The sequence below is a fragment of the Dipteris shenzhenensis genome, chromosome 24 (assembly GCF_047967505.1).
Source record: "Dipteris shenzhenensis isolate YYH24624 ecotype China chromosome 24, Dip_SZ_1.0, whole genome shotgun sequence".
In the NCBI taxonomy this organism is placed as follows: Eukaryota; Viridiplantae; Streptophyta; class Polypodiopsida; order Gleicheniales; family Dipteridaceae; genus Dipteris; species Dipteris shenzhenensis.
The window spans coordinates 27,719,327-27,743,717 of NC_141619.1; the positions used below are offsets into that span (position 1 = coordinate 27,719,327).

Consider the following 24,391-nt stretch of genomic DNA (forward strand, 5'->3'; position numbering starts at 1 on the left):
TTGTATCCCTTACATGTATCAGGGGTATTTGATCATGTTGTTGCAATAACCGAGCAGCCAAGCACTTCTTTGTGGCATTGCAGGTTGGGGCACATGAGCCAGAATGGAATGAAACTCTTATTCCGTTTGGGTTATGTACCGCATTTGAGTTTGTCTGATTTTGAATTTTGTGAGCATTGTCTCGATGGGAAGCAGACTAAATCAGCCCATAAAAGAAGGGGAAAGAAAGAGTTTGAAATGCTTAATTTGGTGCATTCAGACGTATGTGGTCCCATGCCTACACGGTCATTAGGCGGGGCTGAATATGTGACATTCATTGATGATGCAACTAGGAAAGTGTGGGCTTATGCTATAGCTCGGAAGAGTGATGTGTTCCAGGTATTTCAGAAATGGCTGGCCTTGGTTGAGAATCAGTCAGGTAGAACGCTTAAATGCCTACGAACTAACAATGGTGGAGAGTATCTCTCTCATGACTTTCAGCATTTATGTGATACACGTGGGATTAAGAGGGAGCTCACATCCCCTCGTACTCCAGAGCAAAATCCAGTTGCAGAAAAGATGAACCGTACCATTCAAGAAAGGTTGCAATGCATGCTTTCCAATGCAAGTCTTTCTGGTGGTTTTTGGGCTAAGGCAATGAAGACTACAGTGCATGTGATCAATAGATCACCTAGTAAGAGTTTGGATGGTGGTATTCCTGAAGAGGCATGGAATGGCAAGAAGCCCTCTTACTCTCATTTGTGTATATTTGGGTGTGAGGCATATGCACATGTGCCAAAAGAGCTTCGAAAGAAGCTAGATCCTAAGTCTAGGAAATGCATCTTTTTGGGTTATGGTGAAAGTGGAGAGATGGGCTATCGTCTCTGGGATCCAGAAGCAAAGAAGATCATACACAGCCATGATGTGGTCTTCAATGAGAAGAAGATGCATAAGGCACCCATGAGGGATGTGGAAATGAGGAGAATTACTTTCTAGGATGTGAATCCACCTGCATATGTTGATAGGCAGCAAGCTGTCCATGCACCAAATGTGCAAGAAATGGTACCACCAAGTACTCCCACAGGTATACAATCAAGGGTAGATGATGGATCATCTATTGGTGGAAATGATGAGCCAAATGTGGCTGATATGCAGGTGGGACAGCAAGCTGAAATGCCCTTGAGAAGATCATCTAGAGTGCCTAGACCACCTGATAGGTTTGTTCCAGGGGTAGACTATGTGATGCTTACTGATTGCGGGGAGCCTTCTTGCTACAGAGAGGCTATGATGCATGAGGATCAATGCAAGTGGGAGTATGCTATGCAATCAGAGATGAGTTCACTTATGAAGAATAAGACTTGGGACTTGGTTTCTTTGCCACATGGAAAGAAAGCATTGCCATGTAAATGGGTCTACAAAACGAAGGTCACAGGTGATGATGTGCCTAGGTACAAGGCCCGTTTGGTTGCTAAAGGGTTCAAGCAAGAGAAGGGTGTGGACTTTGATGAGATATTCTCTCCGGTTGTGAAGATGACCACACTTAGATGCATGCTTGGACTAGTGGCAGTAGTGGATATGGAGCTTATGCAAATGGATGTTAAGACAGCTTTCTTGCATGGGGATTTGCATGAGGAAATTTACATGGTGCAGCCGGAAGGCTTTGAAGAAAAGGGCAAAGAGCATTTAGTTTGCAAGCTAAAGAAGAGTCTCTATGGTCTTAAGCAAGCGCCTAGAGAATGGTATCAGAAGTTTGATGCTTTCATTTGGTCCCAGGATTTTAGGAGGAGTGAAATTGATCACTGCCTCTACACTAAAAGGGCTAAGGATAATAGCCTGATAATCTTGGCACTATATGTGGATGATATGCTATTGGCTAGCAAGAATACTTATGAGCTAGATGCATTAAAGGCCAAGTTGCATGAGGCCTTTGATACGAAGGATTTGGGACTTGCAGGTCATATTCTTGGTATGCGCATCATGCGTGATCGGAGTAGGAAACTCCTTTGGATTTCACAAAAAGAGTATGTTACAAAAGTATTGCAGCGTTTCAATATGGAGGGGGGGAAGGCAGTGAGTACTCCATTGCCTCCATATGTGAAACTGAGTCATACAGATAGTCCCAAATCAGAAGAGGAGAGGGCCATGATGGCCAAGGTTCCTTATGCATCAGTAGTTGGGAGTCTTATGTATGCTATTATAGCTACTAGACCAGACATTGCATTTGCAGTGGGAGTTGTTAGCAGGTATATGGCTAATCCAGGAAAGAGGCATTGGGAGGCAGTTAAGTGCATCATGAGGTACATGAAGGGTACCAAGGAGATGTGCATCTGCTTTGGTAAAGGAGACATGTGTGTACTTGGGTACACAGATTCAGACTATGCAGGGCATGTGGATAGTAGGAGATCCACTTCTGGTTATGTGTTCACCTTTGCAGGTGGTGCAGTGTCATGGATGTCTCACGCACAGAAGTGCGTTGCTTTGTCTACCACAGAGGCTGAGTATGTTGCAGCCACAGAGGGTTGCAAGGAGGCTATATGGCTTGATCGGCTAGTGGGAGATTTGGGGATTCATACAGGTGTACCGACATTGCATAGTGATTCCATGAGTGCTATTCAGCTAGCACGGAATCCGGTCTTTCATGCAAAGACCAAACACATTGAGGTCACGTACCATTTCATCAGGGAGGTACTTGAGGACAAGTGCATAGAGCTTGTCAAGGTTCATACAGATGATAACCCTGCAGATATGCTGACGAAGAGTCTACCTAGTCAGCGGTTTGAGTATTGTCATGTATTGATGGGCATTGGATAGTATGCTCACTGTTGTTCTCCCTTAAAGGCACATTGTCCTTTAAGTGGGAGGTTGTGGGGGTTAAAGGTCACTGTGCCTTAACCCTGGTTATGTACAATACTCAAACACATATATAAATGAATGAAAACGAAGATTAGGGTGGTTCTGCACCCACCAAAACTTGTGTGGCTCTCTATCTCTCTCTCTCTTCCTCTTCCATTCTTGCTTCCGTTGAGAGCACTCTCAATAATCATGAGGTTCATGATCTGGATCCATATCCTCCTAGTCATAGGGTACTTCCTCTGCCAACACCTAATTGACTGAGGTTATACAAGGTAGTGGGGGTTGTGGGCCCAACATGGGTGGTGGTAATGGAGCTAGTTGAGTTCTATACTAGCTAGGACTAGCCACAGGACCATCCTGTGTGATCAAAGGGTTAGGCAGGGCCATTAGGGCTAATGGGGGTCTCATTTGATACATGGGTTGGGGAAGGGACCTCGAAAATCGACATTGGGAGGTATCATGGTTTCCCCACCTATGGTAGTGTGCATAGTAGAGTGTCGGCCTTGCCCTTAGGTGCAGGCACTCGATGGTTACCATTGCATACCCTACACCAGATGTTGTCTCTTTGTGGAAACAAGTGGGAGCTGCTCGGGGCCTCCTTTGAGGTTCCTGTCCTCCACTGCTGGCCTAGCTAATCTAGCAGGTTGGAGGCTAGCTCACTCATATCCAAGCCTTTGGGCTCATTGGTCTCCTTCTTGATCATTTCTACACTCGAAGACCTAATTAATAGAGCTACTTCTGAGGAATCTAGGGTTTTATCCAAATTTGCCTTGTCCATCATGTTGTCACATATATAGATGGCCACCTTGTTGCATAGATCAAAGGAGGTAGGATTCATGAGCAGCTTTGGGTCTACCAATCCGAAGAGGAAGTGGGGCAATAGCTGTTCGTTGCTCATCCACTCATACGGTTCACAGCGAGCATTAAGGTGCTTGATCTTGGCAATGTAATCCCTTAGGGATTCCTTATTCTACATTACCCCATACAATTGATTAATCGAGCTCCATTTATGGGGCTAGGGACAAATCCCACAATGAAGGCCTTTCTCAATGTCTTCCAGTTGATTTTCTCTTCTGGGGTGAGAGCCCTATACCATTGGCCTACTTTGCCATCCAAGTTGAGACCAAGCGCATTGGCCATTTCTAGGTCTCCTAGAGCACCAAAAGCTTCACAAAGTTTCTCAAGTCGCTCCACATGGGAGACTGGGTCTCCTTCTCCAAGGAACTTGGTCATTAACTTGGAGATTGCTATGGGTCGGCTCCTCGAGGGATTTGCAATACCTATGGGAAACACTAGGGTGGGTGGAGGTGGTGTGGCCCCCCTTCCTAGGGCATTCACCAAGATGTGCATTGCTTCATCAGTTAACACTGTTTGAGCGACTGGCAAGGGTGCTGTTGCTGTGGGCCTGACGAGACATAGGGCTGGCCTTAAGCGTGGCTCGAGTGGTGGTATCCACGTAGTTGGTGGTACCAGCATTGGAACAGATGTGCCAAGGCTTGCATTCATCGGTGCAACATGTATGGATGGGAAGGGACGTACTCTCGGAGGAGGTGGGTCCTGGGGCATGGGAATGTTAGTTCCATGCAATGGGTGATAAGTGGAAACTGTGGTGCCCCATAATTGACAAAAGTTGGTGGCACCTAGACTGTTGAGGGTCCATAAGGCGCTCCCCCTTGGAAGTTCCTCGCATCCCCTCGGCTGGGGTCTTGCCTTCTAAATTCCCTTATCCATGGATCTTCATCATCCATGTGTTTCCATTGGGAAGGTCTCACATAAGCAGAGGGTCGTGGGTCTACAAAGGTGGTTTCCATCCCGGTCTATGGTTCGAGAGCTGGATGTTGCACTCCTTCCCTTCTTGCCAACATGCCGGCGAAGGGGTTCTCCATGTCTGGCGACTCTGTTTGGCCTAAACATCTGAACATGTTGGAGAATGTACCTCTTAGCCTAGATGCAACCGAAGGTGCAAGAGAGTTGGGAGAGGCCACACTAGTGACTGGGGCTTCAGAAGCCCGTGGACCCGAGGGGTCTTGCATTACTTCATCCAAGCTCTCGATCTCGTCAGAGCCAGATAGATCTTCCTATCGGGGGCCTATTAATAACGAGTGGAGGCTAGGAATCTAGCTTCCAGATTCCCAACTAGGGCAGAGGGTAGGTTGAGCATAGCTTGAAGCCCTATCTTTTGGCACAAGATCCTTGGACAAAATTCTCCCGGACCTCAAGTGCATGTGGGAGACCTCTATCTAGGCACACTTAGGATAAATTGAGGTTCTAGAATTGTTTAATTCTTGGCTACCCCAAAGGTATTCCGCTGGTCATGGCGATAGCTCTATGGCAATGATCGTAGGGATAGGGTATCGCACCGGATGATGAGATACTCGTATAGCAACGAGCAGTGGGATAATTATAGCGATGGGCAATGGAGTGAGCGGAACGCGAAAGGTAGCGGAGTAGATGTATCGTGACGATTGACGGAATAAATCTTGCCATGTGTTCACCGGGATAAGACGCAAGTGGTATCCCTACAGGCATAGGGATAAGGTTAAGACAATGGGTCGTGGGATCAGGAGTCGGCGGGATATAGTTATAGCGATGTGCATGGGAATTAAAAATAGCAACGGGCGGTGGAGTATGCATATCATGCAATGATCGGTGGAACAAAAATAGCGATGAGCGATGGAGTAAGCGTATTGCAATGATCGATGGAATAAAAATAGCGACAGGCGACAGAGTAAGCATATCGCGATGATCGGTGGGATACGGATATGACCACAGGCATGGGGGTGGGCTCACCGCACTGGTGGCAGAGTAACAAGATGGTAACAGTCGGCAAAATAGCTCCAAGGCCACAGGTCAATGACTGTCAGGTCGGCGGGATAATTAACTTTGATATGCATTTAATCAAGGCAGTGGTGGGTTAGGCCATGGTCAAAGGTTAGGTCGGCGGGATACGGCTATTGCATTGGGTCAACGTGGTTTGATTGGCAGGATACAGCTTACGCACCGGTCGACGGGATAGCTCTATGGCATCAACTTGTGGGGATAGTGGAACACTATGTCGCCGATTGGTTTTTTAAGGATTTTGGGGAATTTTGAGTTTCTATTCTGGTTTTGTTATGCTAGGGGGGTGCTACACTACTTAGTCTACCTACACAATGAAAAACACTTGGAAAAAAAATAATTTTTGCAAGACAAAAGCCAAAATTTCTTGAGGGGTGAGTTCTAGAACACAAAACAACTTCAAAATTCAACAAGAATCATCTTTTTTGTTGTTTTTTTATGTGTTTGGATAGCACACACTCCTTAGAAATCTCACAACTAAGCTCCTATCAACTCAAAACACTAAAAAGCATAAAAAACAAGCTTTAAATGCTCCAAAATGACTTTCCAATAGAAAATGATAGCTTTCCTACTTTTCCGTCCACAACTCTCACTTCTTCATCCTTTTCTATCCTACAACTCCACTAACAAAGCTCCAAGTTAAGCTTGAAGCCTTGTACAATGGGTAGATAACGAAGGAAGACAAGTGCAATGCAAAAGCATACCTTTTATCCCCGGTAGCGATGCCAAAAATGTGGGTCTCGGTGGTGACTCACGTGTCATGGGGATGTTGAAGAGATACCGATGGAGCCTCCACTCCAGGCTACTCCTTGTGAGAGCAATGCAAGGCACGAGCCATTCGCAAGTGTCACTCAAGCGGCCTCCAGATTGTTGCAATGTGTTTTCACACGAGAAAGAGGGAAGGGGGAGAGGGGAGAAGAGAGGGGAGAAGGGAGGGAGAAGAAGAAGAAAAGAGGAGAGTGAAGGGGGATGGAGTGGCAAACACAAGGGCACTACAATGGAAACAAGGGAACACCCAAAACACTCTCTTGGAAGAGAAGAGGGAGCTTGTATTCAAACTTGTGCAAACAACAATGAAGACCAAAGTCAACACTTTGGCCTTTTATACATGTCACCTTTTGAAGGGAGGGCCAACCCTTTTCCTTTTAGCACTCTCCCTCTCTTTACAATAAAAAGGCTCTTGGGCCCATAGGGTGCCACGGCATATTGCTATTCTTCCCATTTCTCCCTACTAGTAGCAAAAATAGTGCTTGTGGTAACCATATTTTTTGAGGGGTGTCCCAAATAGCGCTTGTGTTAGCCTCATGCCTCCAAGACTTAAGCGATTTGGGACTCAAACTCCTTGAGCGCCCTCATTCCTTAAGTCATTTAAGGATCGAACTCCGTGAACGAGGCCCAAAACCTGGAGTCTCGAGGCTTAACTTTCGAGAGATACTTAACAGTAGTAGTTGCTTCTAGAGCCAACTCAAGAACTAAATTTGGGGTCATAACAAAATCCCAAAACAGTAGTCATCAGTGCTTATGTGGTTGATGATTATTTGAATGAAGTTAAAAATGTGTTCAAGCAATATAAGGATATTTTTTCATGAAGTTATACTATGTAAAAGGATCCTTGCAGAAATTCGCTCGCATAGAATTAATGTGATACTTGATGTTAAACCCATTAGGTAGCTTCTTGAAAACAAAACTCGCTAGGTAGTAGAGGTATAGAATTAACAAAAACTATGCTAAGCAAGCCAAAGCTGAGTTAGATAAGCTCATTCAAGTAGGTTTTATTTAGTCTATTGATAGAAGTGATTGGCTTTCTCCTATTGCAAAAGTACCTAATTTTTTTGAAAAGATATGAGTTTGTGTGGATTACAAAAGGTAAATGCCTAGACCATACCAGACCCTTTTCCTATTCCATTCACAGATGATATACTTGATATTCATGGATGGCTATAGTGTCTATAATAATATTTTTGTTGACTAGAAGATCAAACAAAAAATACATTGTCACTGAATGGGGTGTATATTCTTTGTCATTGAATGGGGTGTATGTGCCATTAAGGTTATGCCCTTTGGACTCAGAAATGCACCTTCTATATTTAAAAGATTTGAGAGAGATTTATGGTCAAAACTTTTTGGGATTATCTGACTAATGGAAACTGTAGGGATTACTTGATTGAGTTCATTGCCATTTACTTTGGATGAATTTTGTGTATATTCATCTGTTTTTACTCACAAAACTAAACCTGGTAAGATCAAATCTATTGAGTCTATGCCTAAACCAACTATTTGACTTGGCTATGGTCTTTTATTGGGTTGATCATCTTTTGCAAGTGTTTCATTTGCAACTTTGCTAAGATAGATGCCCCATTACATGAGCTCACTAAGAAGGATGTCAAGTTCTAGTGGACTCCCTAGTTGTCCAAGGCTTTCCAGAAACTACAACAAAAGGCTTCTAAAATGCTTATTCTTAGACCTCTGAGATAGGATGTCATATTTCAATTGCATGTGGATGCTTTTGCATATGCCATTGGGATTATTTTCTTTCAACCATAGGGTAAAATGGATTATCCTATTTACTATGCTAGTAGATTAATGATGGAGCCCGAGTGCGATTAGTACAATGGAAAGAGAAGCTAGGTATGGTCTATAGCATTCAAAAAATTTGGCATTATTTGTTGGGCAATCAATTAATTTTCTACGTAGATCATCAAGCTTTATTATATCTTATCAACAAAACTATCATTCAACGCAGGTTGGTGGATGCTCTTACTACAGGAGTTTTATTTCATACTTGTTCATAAAATTAGTAAATCCCATGCAAGAGAAGGCTGTTTGTCACACCTTGGACACAACAAACACCCAAGTCAAGTTTTACTACCAAGCTTCCTGATGCCAATCTCTTTGTCAAGTGGATTTCAACAAAATTAAATATGATGAATTGCTACAATATTTGTCTCCAAGATTTTTTTCTTAACAAATTCCAAAAGCAAGTGCAAGAAAATTATTGTCAAGTCCTGGAAATATACTTTGATTGGTGATCAGTTGTATTGCCAATGCGCTGATGGTGTGTTACACCAATGGGTTTTACCACACGTTGCACTCATTGTCTTGCTGGAGGTCATTTTGCTAGAGGTCTCATAGCTCCCAAAGTATTGCAAGTAGGATTGTGGTGAAGCACACTATTTTGGAATGTCCATGCCTTTACTATTCAACGTGATATTTGCTACATACAAGACGGATGGTGCCGCCAAATTACATGACTTTTCAACCAAGTGAACCTTGGGGATCTTTTCATAGATGATTCCTCGACTGCATTGATCCTTTTAAAACAACTAAAAACTAGAATAAGTATGTGATTGTTGCTACTAATTATGCTACCAAGTGGGATGAAGCAAAAGCTATCTGGGATAACTCAGCTCACACTATAGCTCTGCAGTTTCCCTTTGAGAACATAATTTGTAGATATGGTTGTCTTAAGTGATCAAGGCACTCATTTTAATTAAGTATTTGAAATCTTGACAAAGGAATTTATGATTGTTCATTGAGTGGCTACTACATACTACCTCGGACGCAATGAACAAGCCAAGTCTAATAACAAAACTTTGAATCTTGTGCTTACAAAGATTGTCAATTTAAATATTGCACTCATTGGGATACCAAATTGCATGCAACATTATGGACATATAGAAGTACTTATAAGGTCACAACCAATCTTACTCCATTTTGCATGGCCTTTGGATTAGAAGGAGTGGTTCCAATGGAAGTCCTAGTCCCAAGTTTACATGTAGCTTGAACACTCTTCAAAGAGAAGAGCCTTAAATAAGATTTAAACTATGACTTTGACTTACCTAAGCTTTAAAAGCATAATATCTATCCATCTAAGCTTCTCTCTTGAGATCCCCTATCTGATTCTTGCACCAAGTGAAGTCACCAATGACATGTGTGTCCACTAACTGAAGGGTATCCTTGAGTTCTTTGCAAGCAACAAGCTCACCACCTTTGATCACAGTATGCTTCCCTAACCATCTGGCATCCTGATTTTTCACCATATTAAAATCACATAAGACAAAACAATTGCCTCTTGCACCATCCATAGCCTCCCACATTGACTTTTTGTCATGAGAAAAAAAGTCCTACCCCTTAAGCATACATTGTAGTAAAAGCCATCTATTTGGGGGTCTACTACCACCTTAGATATTCCTTTGTAGTGAGATAAGATTCCTACAGTAGTCACTCCTCTACCTTCGTCATGGTTGGTAAAGTACCAAGTAATATTTACTTCTTGAAGAGCTAAAAATGAGCTAGTGAGCTAGTTCCTTACCTCTACAAGGGTTAGTTAGGCCACTCACATTCAAAGTAAAAAAACCTTTGGCATTGCAATTGCTTGCACATCTACAGGTTCATCATCACCCAACTTCCACCATATCATCATCAATATTTCCTTGATTTTCATTGATTCACTCATCCATCTCTATATCCACCAGTGCTTCAAAAGCAGTTTTTGTAGCTATGGAAGGGGAGGCAATATTTTTTCTTTATCTCCTTGTTGTTTAGGATTGGAGGGAGATCTCACTTTATGCGAGGAATATCCCACTTTTTGGGAGGAAGATCCCACTTTTTGGGAGGAAGTCTCAGCATTGGTAGGGGCTTTGTGAACCCACTTCTCCAACCAACATGGGTTTAGGAGGAGGAGGTCGACTCTTGGGTTTAACCATTTTTTGAGGAAAATTCTTGACCACATGAATGGGAAGGACACACAAAAAATACGGGTTTGGTAAGCCTTTGTAGAGTAGTTGCTACTCTATAAACACTGCTATTCATATTTAGAATAACTAAGGTTTTAGGGAGATCTTTAAATATGTCAAGCTTAATGCAAATCTAGGGGGTTCACCCTAGTGTTAATAAAGTTTTATTTTTCTACCCCCATGACACCTAGTCCTCTATAGAGAAATGGGAGCTGATTGCACAAGGAGAGGGGGAGATCAGACAATTCAACCCAAACAGGCATCATGGTAGATCTAGGAGTGTCAGGAGAGAAGCTAGGTGACCACCATTCCAAATAAAGAGGTTGATGTCTAATGGTTCATAGCCCATGTTGCAAGGCTCTGGCAGCCATTTTTGGCTTCTAAAAAAGAAACATGAAGAAACCCTTTCTGAGTAAGAGAGCATTGGAGACAACCATTCCCTTGTGTACATGATTATTTCTAATCCAGGTTTCTAGGATGGCTAAGGGGGGTCTAACTCCCGAGAAATGTCCAATGAGGGCATGCGTACTCAATAAATCTTGAGGGTTAGATAAAACTCATCGTCAAGGAAGGCCATGATAGAAGTACCTGGATCACTGAGGCTTCTCTCACTGTGAGATCCTCATGCTCCTTCTTCAACTTCTCCTCTTATTGTCTTCTCAGCATCCCTTTGTGCACCATTCGTTTCTTGCGTGCAGGTTGGGGGGCGTTCTCGCCATTGTATGTAGGTGCAAACTTTCCTCCATCATCTTTGAATCCTCTCCCATGGTTGGAGCTAACATCCTCAGGCCATCTGTTTCCATCCCAAGCATCGCTTGCGCCTCTTGCATGTCCATCTCTTGCTTTACAGGAGTGAGGTCATTCATCACCACCCGATTTTCCCCCTCCAAGAATGGTTAGCAAAGAACTTGCTAGGTTTGGTCGGCCACCCCTTGTGCTGGCTCCTCTTTTAGTTCCTTCTTTGCTTGAGCTTTCTTTAGAGGTACTTTTGGCTCTTGCATGGCTCTAGCCTCAATTGTATGGTGTTGTTTATCACCGACTTTAGCTCCACCTTGGTTATTAGCTCCAACACCTTGTCCTTTGTTTATATAGCCACCCTTGCATCCATATCCTTAGTCTATAAAGTTGGCCTTGTTTGCACTGGCAAAGCGAGAGAAATACATGATGTCGTGGTGGGGATAGAGAAAAACTACGAATAGGCAATTAGGAAACTTTCTGCTTCTTGGGTAATCAAAGCCATCCTCAAGCCCCAAAGTGATTGGGCTCATCTTTTACTTTAAAAAATGAGTCTACTAAGACCCTTCAATTGTTCTACTACTGCTTGATCTATCCTGAACTTCATGTTTCCTCTCATGTCAGGTAATAAATGCCTTGTCTCCTTCAAAACAACCCAAACATTTGCTAGCAAGCTCAAAGCTTTGACTCCATCATCTCTACTAAGCTAAGATTTGGGGAATAAATCTAAAAGGCCATTTTTCCTCTATGCCTTCTGCATGCAATAAGCTTGCAAATTGCATCTAGGGATGTTGAGTACCTTTTCAAACACGCATTTGTGGATAGAAATTTTTTGATTATGACAGACAAAATATCCCTCCTTCCTATTCACTTGATGCATAGGGTCTAAAAAGGAAACTTACTTGAAATTTCAAGATCTTTCTGCTTGTGCATTAAGATTTTAGATTTGAAAAAAAAAAAGAGGGTCCTTTTTAAACTATTGTTGGCCACACACGTGGCCCAAAATTAACGCTAAGTAGTGGGTGTTCCCAATCCCACTTCCTCCTAGCCATGCAGCCTCTCTCAATCTCCAAAAAGACTAGCGAGATTATGAGAGATTCTCCACAAGTACTTTACAGTATACCCATGCTTATGGGATTAGTCTTTCCTTCATCCATGTGTCATATAGTGCTTGCTTGAGGCACTATTCCTTCAAATAGGTGCCTTATCTTATTAGCCACACATATATATCCTTATGCCTTGTGAAGGGGTTTGTGCCACACAACCCATATTCCAACCCCCCCCCCCCCCTCCCCCCCTCTTATGGGCCAAATGCATGAAACAACATCCTGGCCTTGAAATACGGGATCTTGGCACTACAAACTTGACTCTCCTCAAGATCAACCCATCACATAGATGCAAGAGTTGAGATTATGCCAATCAACGCTGCCTAAAACGACATTTCTACTGCCAACAAAATCAACCCATAAGCATGCTCTGATGCAAACACATCTACTTGCAAACATATCTACTTTGTGCTTTTAAGAGTGATCATGGGTCTCCATCAAAATGAGCACATGTTCATCCATCAACTTATGCTCTCAATGATAGAGGTGGCTATGGTGGTATCTCATGAGTGGACATACCCATGACTATGTGTGAATGATAATAGAAAACCACAACATAATTCAAGGAGAATTTTTGGGATGTGAAGTTGTGACTTTTGTATCTATGCAAAACTCCAATCTAATATCTTAAGAAATAAGAGTTCTCTTAAGTTTCAATCTCTAGTCTATTCCACAATTGTTCATGTCTGAAGTTTTTTTTTCCCAACTTAAGTGGAAGAGAGAGACAGAATGATAGCATAAAAACAAAGGAAAGAAAAATTGATTTATTTTAAGAGGAATGTGACAAAGTGAGAGGAGGGGAGAGGGAAAGAGGGGGAGAGGAGGAGAGAGAGAGAGAGAGAGAGAGAGAGAGAGAGAGAGAGAGAGAAAGAGAGAGAGAGAGGACTATCATAGCGCAATAACAATGACAAGAGAGATAGATAGATAGATATTAACGTCTCTAAAAGGCCAAACGTCCTATGAGACTAAAACAGTTGATACATCTGCTAGTGTTGTCTCATCAAAGAGAACACCAAAATAAATAAGGCTAAGAGCTACTAAAGGTACTTACAGTCAGAGGGTCTGCAAGTGACCCAAAACTAATGAAATACCAAGCAAGTATTTACTAAAAGTACCAATTGATCAGCATAGGCAGAAAGCTAATCAATAAAAAGGTTGAACTCTTCTTATGTCAAAAATCCCAATCATGGGGAGCTCTAGGATCTCATAACTCAGTGCCACACGTTTTCGGTGTTTGGCAATGATGGCAAGGATCCGATGAAGATGTGGGTGCCGAGCACGAGGTCTTGGGGGCCTGCGCCTCTGCGACTTGGATATGGCGATGGCTCGGTCCAAAATCACACCACTAGAGTGTGGTAATCTGCCTGTGTGTGATAAGGTGGTGGTGGCGCTAGGGGTTTCTGATGGTGGGGAGCACATAAAACTAGCTGAGGTGCTGGTAGTGAAGAAGTTTCTGAGTGTACTTTGCGTGGGTGGGGCTGGTCTCGGCTGTCTGTCTCCCAACAAAGTCTCTCTATATCGCTTGAAAACAAACCCAAGCATTTTTTATCTTGGTACTCCATCACCCTACGGAGTGGGCCAAATCCCTTTCTGAATAGACAGTGGTATCTTCCTCGGATTTCATAATATACTGTGCATCTACATATGTAATGCTCCTCTGTCTCCTCCTCCTGATGGCATAACTGACATATCCACTCCTGAGGGGCCGTGTAGGTGCATCTCCCTGTCTCTATTCTCAACTAATGTGATGAGGTTCAAATTTGGCCAATAATACTACGTAGCCCGTGAGATAGGTGTGTGTCCATGTATGCTGGCCTGGCTATAACTTCATCTCGAGATAAATGAAGAAAATGGCTCTGGTAGTGTGCCATCTTCTTCCCTAAGGGCGCATGTGGTCTAGTCCAGGTTCTCTCAGTCTCCAACTTGACAATATCAGCTCTAATGATCTTGTTTCGGTCATGGTGAGACAGGTCCCAAACTGTATTGAAAGGGTGGGAGTGCATCCATTGTCAACTCATGCTCTACAAACCATCTTTGTAGCTGAGCATACCAAAACCATGTTCAACCCTCCTCTGCTAGCTGCCTGGATGATATCATAGCCAACCGTGCATATCTGGAGCTAGGTAGATCCCACAATCTATGTATGCAACTTACTGCCTGGAACAGAGCCTCAGTCACTAGTGGAGCAGCTGCTAATTCAGCTCATATTATCGGATGTGGTACAGATGACTTGCTCCAGATCATGTGGGCAATCAATGTCACTAATGGCCTTTCTAATCTCCTCCACTCAGTTGCACCCCCTACACTGGGGCCCCATATAGCTGCACCATAAAATAGTGTGGGCACCACCAATGTCTCAAACAACCATAATTTTGTGCGTGGCTCTTGGAACTGTACATGTGCACACTGTCTCTCTAGTGCCCCCAAAGCTGCATAGCCTCTATCCAATTTGGCATCAATCGCGGCTCTAAGTGAAAATTGTGGACCAAAAAAGATCACCCCGAGGTACACATAAGATTGTACCTGCTCTACTGTCTCACCTTTGAAAGTGAACTGTTGTGCTAAGCACGTCACCCAAGCTTGTGTAGTATTAAATACCATCACCTTGGTTTTCCCAAGGTTTATTGTTAGATCCCTGTCCTCACAAAAAGCCTATAGCGCATCTAAATGCTTTGTAATCCTTCCAGAGAATCTGCAATCAAAACTACATCATCTGCATAGAGCAGTATGGGTATCAACACTCCTGCTAGGCTGGCTCCGAGTCCTCCTATCCTATTGATATACTCTGAGAGCTCATCAATGTATATGCCAAATAGTGTGGGAGAGAGAGGGCACCCCTGCTTCACACCAATAGTACTCATAACTGCATCTGACAGCCCTCTAGGTGCTCTAACTCGGCCCATCACCATCTCATACAAGGCATATATCCCCCACTGCATCTCATGTGGTACTCCAATATCCTGTAGTCTTTGCATCAGCCTAGTCCATCAGATTGTGTCAAAGGCTTTGCGGAAGTCTACAAAGAAACAAATATCCTTTTATGATGATGTTTGCCTTCCTTTATGAGTGCCCGGAGAGTCAGGATGTGATCCAAAGTGGTATAACCTCACCTGAAACCTGCCTATCCTACCACTCTGTGTCCATGCATTGCTGCCCATCTGCTCAACTCCTTTTCCAAGATGGATCCATTTATCTTGGCTAGGCAGTGGCCAATCATGATAGTCCTGTAATTGTTGGGCATCATCGGATCTCCACTCTTAAAGAGCGGTACAATGGTATGCCTTGTCCAACTAGGGGGGAATCCTTCACAAACTGCTCTATTAAACACATGCACAAGAAGCGGTGCCACAATGTCCTGTGCGCACATGAAGTGCTCTCCCGCTAATCCATCATGATCCAAAGCCTTTCCATGTCCCAATTTGTCAATGGCATCATTGACCATATGCAATTTAAAGAAAGAGCAATATGTAGGCCTCGTATCCTGTGGGTACGGAATCGATGGCTGTCCTAGTATATCATATAATGACTGCGCATAGTCGGCCCAAGCTTCTGGTGCTACAATCAGTGTACCAGGCTGTCTCTCGTGAAACATCCTCCATGCCTTCTTGCTGTTCTGTCCCAAGAATAATTGGTAGATCTCTGCCTCCAATCTAGCTAAGTAGGCCCGTTTCTTCTTCCGTATTAGGCGTGAGAAGATGGCCTTGGCTTGCTTGTGTGTCCGAGCGTTTGTAGCAACCTCCTGCTGTAATTGTCTGCGCATCATACGAGACTCATCATCATACCAACTATTTTCTAGGGCAATGCTGCAAGGAGGGGTGGATGATATTGTTGTATGTGGGAATGCATACTATGCTGACACATGTAATACCTCTGTCAAACCACGGGTGATATCCTCCAGGGGACTATGAGGGTCTAGCACCATAATTTTGTCCCACACTACATCTCCATACACTGTAGCAGTCTCCTCCATGAATTGGTATCTAGGTTGTCTCTGAAACAAAGGCCTGACTGCCCCCCTCCAGCATCCTCTTGACACAATAAACCTCAGTATAGCATGGTCCACAGCCACTCTAATGGGTCTGCTAGATACACTAAAATCACGGATCTATGGAATTAGAGACGGCAACCCCATCAAATAATCAACTGTACTAGCACCTCCTTTCGGGTTCCAGCATGTAAGAGCATCTGAACCCAGCCAATAAGACAGACCATTGAAGATAATCAATCCATGGGCACTCCCTAATGCTAAGAAATGTGTACCATATTCTGTCACATCTCCCAAGTCCTGTGCCAACCTATGCAAACCAACCTCCTCTGCGTTGATCTCTCTGTAGATGGCATCACTCGAGTCATATATTGATGTCTGCCTCAAGTGTGTACGGGCATTAAAGTCCCCCACTAGCAATATCTCCCCCATGCTTGCATATCTCATAATGTCCTCATATAATGGCAAGTACGACGACTTGCCCTCATGTGCATACCTCGAGTAGGCAGGTGGAAAGTAGCATGCAGCTACATATAAATCCCTGGGGTCCTCTTTGTCCACTCGGATCCATAGAGAGAGAGAGGACTGTCATAGCACAATAACAATGACAAGAAAAACAATAGCAATAACGAGAGAGAGAGAGAGAGAGAGAGAGAAGAGAGAGAGAGAGAGCATGGAGGAAAGGAGATGGGGAAGAAAGAAAACAAAGGAGGCGGGAAACTAGGGGAGTTCATGAGAGGGGAGAGGAAACAAGGGAGAGGAGAGAGGGAAGGAGGGAGGGAGGGAGGGAGGGAGGAAGGGGGGGGAGAGAGAGAGAGAGAGAGAGAGAGAGAGAGAGAGAGAGAGAGAGAGAGAGAGAGAGAGAGAGAGAGAGAGAGTAAGCTCACCATTTTTATACACTCGCCAAAAAAATGCACCCTTTCTATTCCAATCTTTGGTTTTGCACTTATAGCATCTGCGATCGTAGAAATTTTCCTTAATTCAATTATGGTTTGTTTTTTTGCAAGAACAGGGACCGAGTAGAAGAATTGTCAAGCTAAGTTTGGATTGTTTTGTTTCTTGGAAGACCTTCGACGAAGACTTATAGTATGTGAAATAACATCAACTATAGTAGAAGGATTATAAATCTAAACTTTCATAGTTCTCTTTGTTCAAAGGACTAGATTTTGGGAGAGACCTGTGCAATGAAGGAATTGTGTTCATGAGTATTACTACATTTATGATTGAAAGAGAAATCTACCATTTGTGATCCCAACGGCGTTTGGAAGATTTTGCACAAAGAATTTCCGAAAGGAATTGCATTCTCAGAGACTGAATCTTGTTTTTCAATTGGGAGGACTTATATCAGGTTTAAGATCGAAATGAGTTTTGGCTACCTCCACTGAGATGGATAACAGACTTTGAGGGTAATATAGTCTTATGACATACCGGAAACAATCAAAATAGAATTGCCATGTTTTGTTTTTCCTTGGGCCCCACACATACACGGCCATCTACAAGGGACACACTGCATTGTGGCCTACGCTAACAAACAGAACACCACCGAGTGGTCTTCTCGAGGGAATGTAACACGGGCAATGAACTTAGGTGGGCAAACACCCTCAAAGTGCCTGAGTTGTTGCTCCATGAGAGTTGGGCCTTAGCACATGGATGGGGCTAGCATGGGTTTAGGATGGGAATCTTTTTTGTCATCATTTCTTCCATCCTAGACCAAGTGGTTTAGGATGGATTTAGAAGGGGAGTAACCACTTTTTCTCCCATCCTGGACCATGGCCTCTAGAATGGGTTCCCCTTTTTAGAGATTCAAAAACATGGAAGGATGACATGTGTCATTATCCCACGTGGTCCCCACCTCTTAAACAATTGAAAGGATGCCATGTGTCCTCTTCCACCCAAACCCATCTCTAGTTCCTTTTTTGTTAGCACATGGTGGGATGGGAATAGGAAAGAAATTTGTATGCATGGGACGATTCTCATCCTCTTTCTTTCCATGTGCTAAGGCCCTAAGTTAGAGTGAGGCTAAGGATCTTTACAGACCAAGCCCCCGCCTGCCCAAGTTGCTATTTTTCCCTCCATGGCGAGCGGGGATCATTACACACTGCCATGAAGATGTGGCAAGGTATGAGAGGTTCAAGCCCCACTAGCCCCTAAGCAATAAATGCTCTCAACAATGTAAACCCCCGACCATGCTCTTGGGCAGGGGGGTAAACCCCTGGCCATGCTCTTGGGGGGGTCTTGGCTGCCCAACTTTGTCCACCCTCCTTTTTTTAAGGATCCAATAAGCTTTTTGAATGTGGCAACATGCCCCTCCAACAAAGCGGGACTTGGGTGGTACCTAATAGATAGAAATGCCATGTTAGAGTCGAACAAGTCATGTAAGGTGATGGTAAGTATTTTGGGTGCTTGCTTGAGTGCTCACATATGAGAGCTTAAGATTTCGTCTTCATGATACGATTGCTTCACCCCTTGATTTCGATTCGACAAAAGGGTCATTCTTTTCTATCAGTTGCCTCTTTCACCACCTCTACTGTCTCTAACTATGTCGGGAAGCACTACTCTCGATGCACGAGAGATGACCCATTAGCGTTTCGCTCCAGCACTGGTCATGGCGGTGAGAGAGACCGAATTATTCAGGCCCTCACCGCTCTTCACTGTTCCCTTGAGGCAGGTTCCCAGCCCCATGGATCCATCTCCTTACGGTCAATCAAAATGAGAGCCCTTGAAGAAGGCCAGCTCTTACATGAGCTCATCGTTGAACATGGTTTCGAGGAGGACCTTTTTTTTATGAACACTCTTCTCAGCATCTATGTCAAGTGTGGAATTCTGTTGGATGTTTGCCGAATATTTCGCAGCTTGCCAAGACGAAACGTGGTGACTTGGACAACCATGATTGGAGGGTACGCTCAACATGCGCATGGTGTGGAGGCGTTCGAGTCGTTTCAAAACATGCAAAATGAGGGCGTGAAACCAAACATGGTGACATTCATCAGGCTGCTAAACGCATGTGCTACTCCAGATTTCCTTGCGAAGGGCAAACTGGTTCATTCTCATGTAATGGACAGTGACTTGGAGTCTCATGTCATTGTGGCAACTGCACTGGTCAAAATGTATAGCAACTGTTCTAGCATAGAAGATGCACGGCACATGTTCAACAAGATGATTGATCGAGATGTGGTCTCATGGACTACAATAGTAGCAGCTTACGTCAAGCATGGACATGCCAGTGAAGCTCTGCAACTTTTTCAGCAAATGCAACTAGAAGGCGTAAAGCCAAACCACTATTCTTTCAACATGATTTTTAATGCATGTGCCAGCTCTGTAGCCCTGTCTGAGGGGAAGAGACTTCATGCCCGCATTATCAAAACCGAACTTGAGTCAGATATATATGTTGGAAACGCCCTTCTTGACATGTATGCCAAATGTGGGAGTATAGATGTTGCAAGTCAACTGTTCAAACAGATGACTAGGCGGGATGTGGTGTCGTGGAATGCCATGATTGCAGGGTTTGCTCAACATGGCCATAACAAGGACGCTCTTGAACACTTTGAAAGGATGAAGGGGGAAGGTTTGCAACCTGATCAGTTTACTTTCAGTTGTGTTCTCACTGTATGTACCAGCCTAGCAGCCCTGTCATTGGGCAAGGACATTCATCACCAAATTAAGAAGGCGGGATTTCAATCAGAAGTCGTGGTGGTGAATGCCCTCATAGACATGTATGCCAAATGTGGAAGCATGGAAGAAGCGCACAATTTATTTGACAAGATGGGCGGCACCCGAGATGAAATCTCATGGACTACAATGATTACAGGCTGTGTACGGCATCGACATGGCAAGAAAGCACTTGAACTCTTTGGCCATATGCCTAAACGGGATGTCTTTTCTTGGACTGCAATGATCCAAGGGTACACTCTTCATGGGCGTCATAAAGAGGCACTTGAACTTTTTCAGCGAATGAAAGAAGAAGGGGTAAAGCCTAATCCATTTACCTTTGGAACTGTTCTTAGTGCTTGTGCTGGTTTGTCAGACCTGGAAAAGGGCAGGCAAGTCCATGCTCGCATTGTGAAACAAGAACTTGAATCTGTAGTCAGTGTGGAAAATGCCCTGGTAGATATGTATGCTAGATGTGGCACTCTTGAGGATGCACTGCAAATTTTCTACAACATGTCTGAAAGAGACGTTGTAACATGGAATGTCATGATTGGAAGTTATGCTCAGCATGGAAATGGCAAGGAGGCAATTGAAATTTTCAAGAAAATGCAAAGTGAAGGCGTCAAGCCAGATGAGGTCACGTTCAGCTCTGTTCTCAGTGCCTGCAAACATGCTGGTTTAATTGGTGAAGGCTGTCGATACTTTGATGACATGACACAAAAACATGGCATCACACCAACAGCACAGCACTATGCATGCATTGTCGATTTGCTGGGCCGTGCAGGATGCTTGGATGAGGCAAATGAATTTATAAAAAGGATGCCGTCTGAACCTGACATTTTTGCGTGGATGAGCTTGCTTAGCGCCTGTAGAAGTCATGTTAATGTGGAGCTGGCAGAGCAGGTTACAAATCACATTTTGAGATTAAAACCAGCAAACGCTGCAGCACATGTGTTGCTGTCCAACATTTTTGCAGTATCTGGCAAGTGGGATCATCAAGCAGAGGTCAGGAGTATGATGAAGGGAAGGTGTGAGTGACAGCTCAGAAAGTTGTCAGCTTCCAAAGAAGCAACATGCATTTTACATGTAATGTCATCCCTAACGAGAGATCTGTGCTAAGAGGCAGAGATCGTGATAAAATGAAAGGTGGGTCTACAGAAATTGATATTGAGCAGGCATGGCATACATAGCAAGAAGGTGGCCTCTGTAATTGCAATCCTCAGCAGACTGTCTCTTTGCTTGACACGAATCCACCAAATATTTGATTCAACTTGGCAACAGATTGGGTGAGGAATACAGAAACAAGGCATTACAATGGTATCAAGGGAAATTTTATAATTGTAAAGGCATGAAGGACAATTGGCAGATAAATTGTCAAGAGCCTTTGGCAATTTCAAGCAACATGCAGCATGTGCCTCTTTTGGTTAAAATTCACCCTGCAGGTGGCCAGCTGGGACAGCCAGGGTCCCAATCTGATCAATAATAATGGCGCATGCAACTGTTGAAACAATAATTGTTAATCTTGTGAAGTGTAGTATTGTACTGGAACACATTTACATCTGGGACACTACAGGTCAATGTGCTCCATAGCTCTACAGCTGTTGGGGTATAAAGAGGAAGACCTGCATGTGAAAGCCATCCTCAGCTGCAAATACCCTATATGGTGTTTTCGTTACATAACAAGCAGCTCAGTCGCCATATGAATGATTGCAACTAGGTGGTTAGCCGACCTCAATTTTCCCCACTGAATTGGGAGAAATAAGGAACAAGGGAGGCAAATCCTCATGCAAAAGTCTACCTTTGCATATGTCTTACAAGAGAATCATGTCAGTTCCCACACTTGCAACTATATATTGTCATTATGTGTCCTTACTTTGTGTAGCATAGGCTGAGTTCATCTAGGCTGCTGGTGTTAGTAGTTGATTTCGATTTGGTTTTCTACATAGTATACTCTTGTTTTCATTTCTGATCAGTCTCCAGCCATTGCTCACAAGCTTTGAAGGAACCATCCAGGTTGTTCATTATGAAGGATATGTCTTGTAGATAGTTCTTGATCTATAAGCCGATGGAAAGGAGGGCCACATGGGAGTACCAAAAGGGTTGGCTTCCACCATGAATAAGCAGGGGTCCAATGAAGTAGAGGTGCAAGGTTGCATCTTCAAAGTCACGTGGAGTGCTGCTTAGGCCTTATCTTGAAATGATGCAAGGAAGATGGTGTGTATGTTGGTGAAGCTTTCCAGTCTGATTATGATTTCAAGTTCAGACTTTTGGAACATAACCTGGTGATGCGGCCTTAAAGGTCGGGCTTGTGGAGACGTATTTGAATATCCAGATATTGCTAAAACTCCTGGAGGGCATACACCATCCTTGCCTTGGCGGCCTATTTTACCTTGGCTAAATTTTATTAATCACGTGCAAAGTAATTGGGAGGTCTCCTTTTGTGAACTCATTTGGCTAGACTACTATTGCCCAAGCTGCAATGTTGTTTGCTTCTGGCATGGACCACCACCTCTCAAACAGGGAGTTCTAGAGTAGGCGCTTGTATGAAGCTATCCTTGAGATTCGGATAGGGTGAAACAGACTTGGTATGGAGTAACGCACATAAAATATTACAAAAGTCGGTCATCTAAGAGAAAATGCCCATTGATCTTTCCGAGGTCATGCTATCTCGGCTAGAGCATAACATTCCTTCCCTCTTCAAGCATCAGCGTCCTCGATGATGAAATCTTGAAACACTCTCCGTAACTGGTATACGGATTCCCAGGTAGCTTCCAATAGAGGTAGACCATGCCATGCAACCAACACCGTGGGTATCTTCCGATTGCGCACTTGCATTGTTCCTCGGTCCAGGATTCTTGTTGGCTGGCATCTTGCATTATCCTCTATCTCCTAAAACAAAACAACACCTTCGATTAGTGAGTCACCAGTATGCAAAAATTTCTTTAAATGAGAAACATGAAACACTGGGTGCACCTTACACCCCGGTGGTAATTCTAATTTATAGGCTACCTTGCCTATTCTTTTTAGAATTAACCATGGCCCACAATATCGAGGTGATAACTTAGCACACTCTCCTGCAGTCAAAGACTTAGAGTGCAAAGAAACTCTGAGAAAAACTTTTTCTCCTTCCTTAAATTCTCTAATATATCAGTTTTCATCCGCATACGCCTTAGCTCTATCCATAGCTTGGCGGATATTAGCTCTCGCAAGTGCTAGCATCTCCTGCATTTGAACCACAAAGTTCGCGCCACTAGGCACTTTCTGAGGTATTCCAACTATAGTTGGATTTGCTGGTCTATAACCATAGTTCAGCTCAAACGGAGTGAATCCTGTAGCGGAATGTCTTCTATTATTGTAGGCAAACTCTAACAACGGCAACCACTTGTCCCATGTATGTTGCCTCAATGACACATATGCTCTAAGCATATCCTTCAAAATTTGGTTGACTCTTTCCGTCTGACCATCCGTTTCCGGATGATCCCCACTACTCATTCCCAACTCAGTCCTTAGTGTCTCAAATACCGCAGTCCAAAAATGATCGGAAAATTTGACATCTCTGTCTGACACTATGGATCTGGGTAATCCATGCAGACGAAATATATGTCTAATAAACAAATCCGCCACTTGCGGGGCACTAACAGATTCTCTAGTTGAAATGAAGTGAGCCATCTTGGTAAGACGATCAATCACCACAAGGATAGAATCATATCCACCTTGTGTTGTAGGCAGCCCTACAATAAAGTCCATGGAAATGCTCTCCCACTTACTTAGTGGTATCTCCAAGGGCTGTAAAAGTCCAGGTGGCTTCACCCGCTCGGTCTTACTTACCTGACACGAAAAACATGTCACATATTCATGAATATGCTTTTTCATCTTTGGCCAAAAGAAATCTCGCTTCACGAGATCATATGTCTTCTCGACTCCTGGATGTCCCGCGCATGGGCTACCATGGCACTGTTGAATGACTCTCTGCCTAAGATCATTCTGATTAGGTACTACTACCTTGCCATTTCTTTTCAGCATACCATTCCTTATGGCATACTTGCATAAGTTTGGCCTTTTCTGGATGCCAGGTCATCATTTTCGTTTTCCCCGGGTTTTAACATATGAGCCTTAGGCCATAGACTCTGGACAAACTCGTCCACCTTTTGAGTTTCTCTAATCTTGGCCATTAGAGCACTCTAACACCGTGAAACTCATGTTATGCATAATGCGTGACAACGCATCAGCAACTTTATTATCTTTTTCTCTTCGGTACCATATCGTCAAATTAAACTCCTACATGAGTTCTGCCCACCTAGCTTGGCGGCCTCTCAAGTCAGGTTGTTTACAAAAATGTTTCAGAGTATCATGATCAACATCCACATAAAACTCTGATCCATACAAATAATGTCGCCATGTTTTCAAAGCATGGACAACAACATACAACTCTAATTCATGAGTTGGCCAATTCCTTTGAGAGGGAGAAAGCTTCTTGCTTTCAAAGGCTATTGGCCTTCCCTCTTGGAGGA

The 24,391-nt window shown here is 43.7% G+C and overlaps 2 pseudogenes; one reads left to right on the plus strand and one right to left on the minus strand.

Annotated features, from left to right (window-relative positions):
* Positions 1–13,986: 13,986 nt before the first annotated feature.
* Positions 13,987–15,156, minus strand: LOC147886442 (uncharacterized; annotated as a pseudogene).
* Positions 15,157–18,630: 3,474 nt separating this feature from the next.
* LOC147886443 (pentatricopeptide repeat-containing protein At2g13600 pseudogene) lies at positions 18,631–21,694 on the plus strand (annotated as a pseudogene).
* The last annotated feature ends 2,697 nt before the right edge of the window (positions 21,695–24,391 follow it).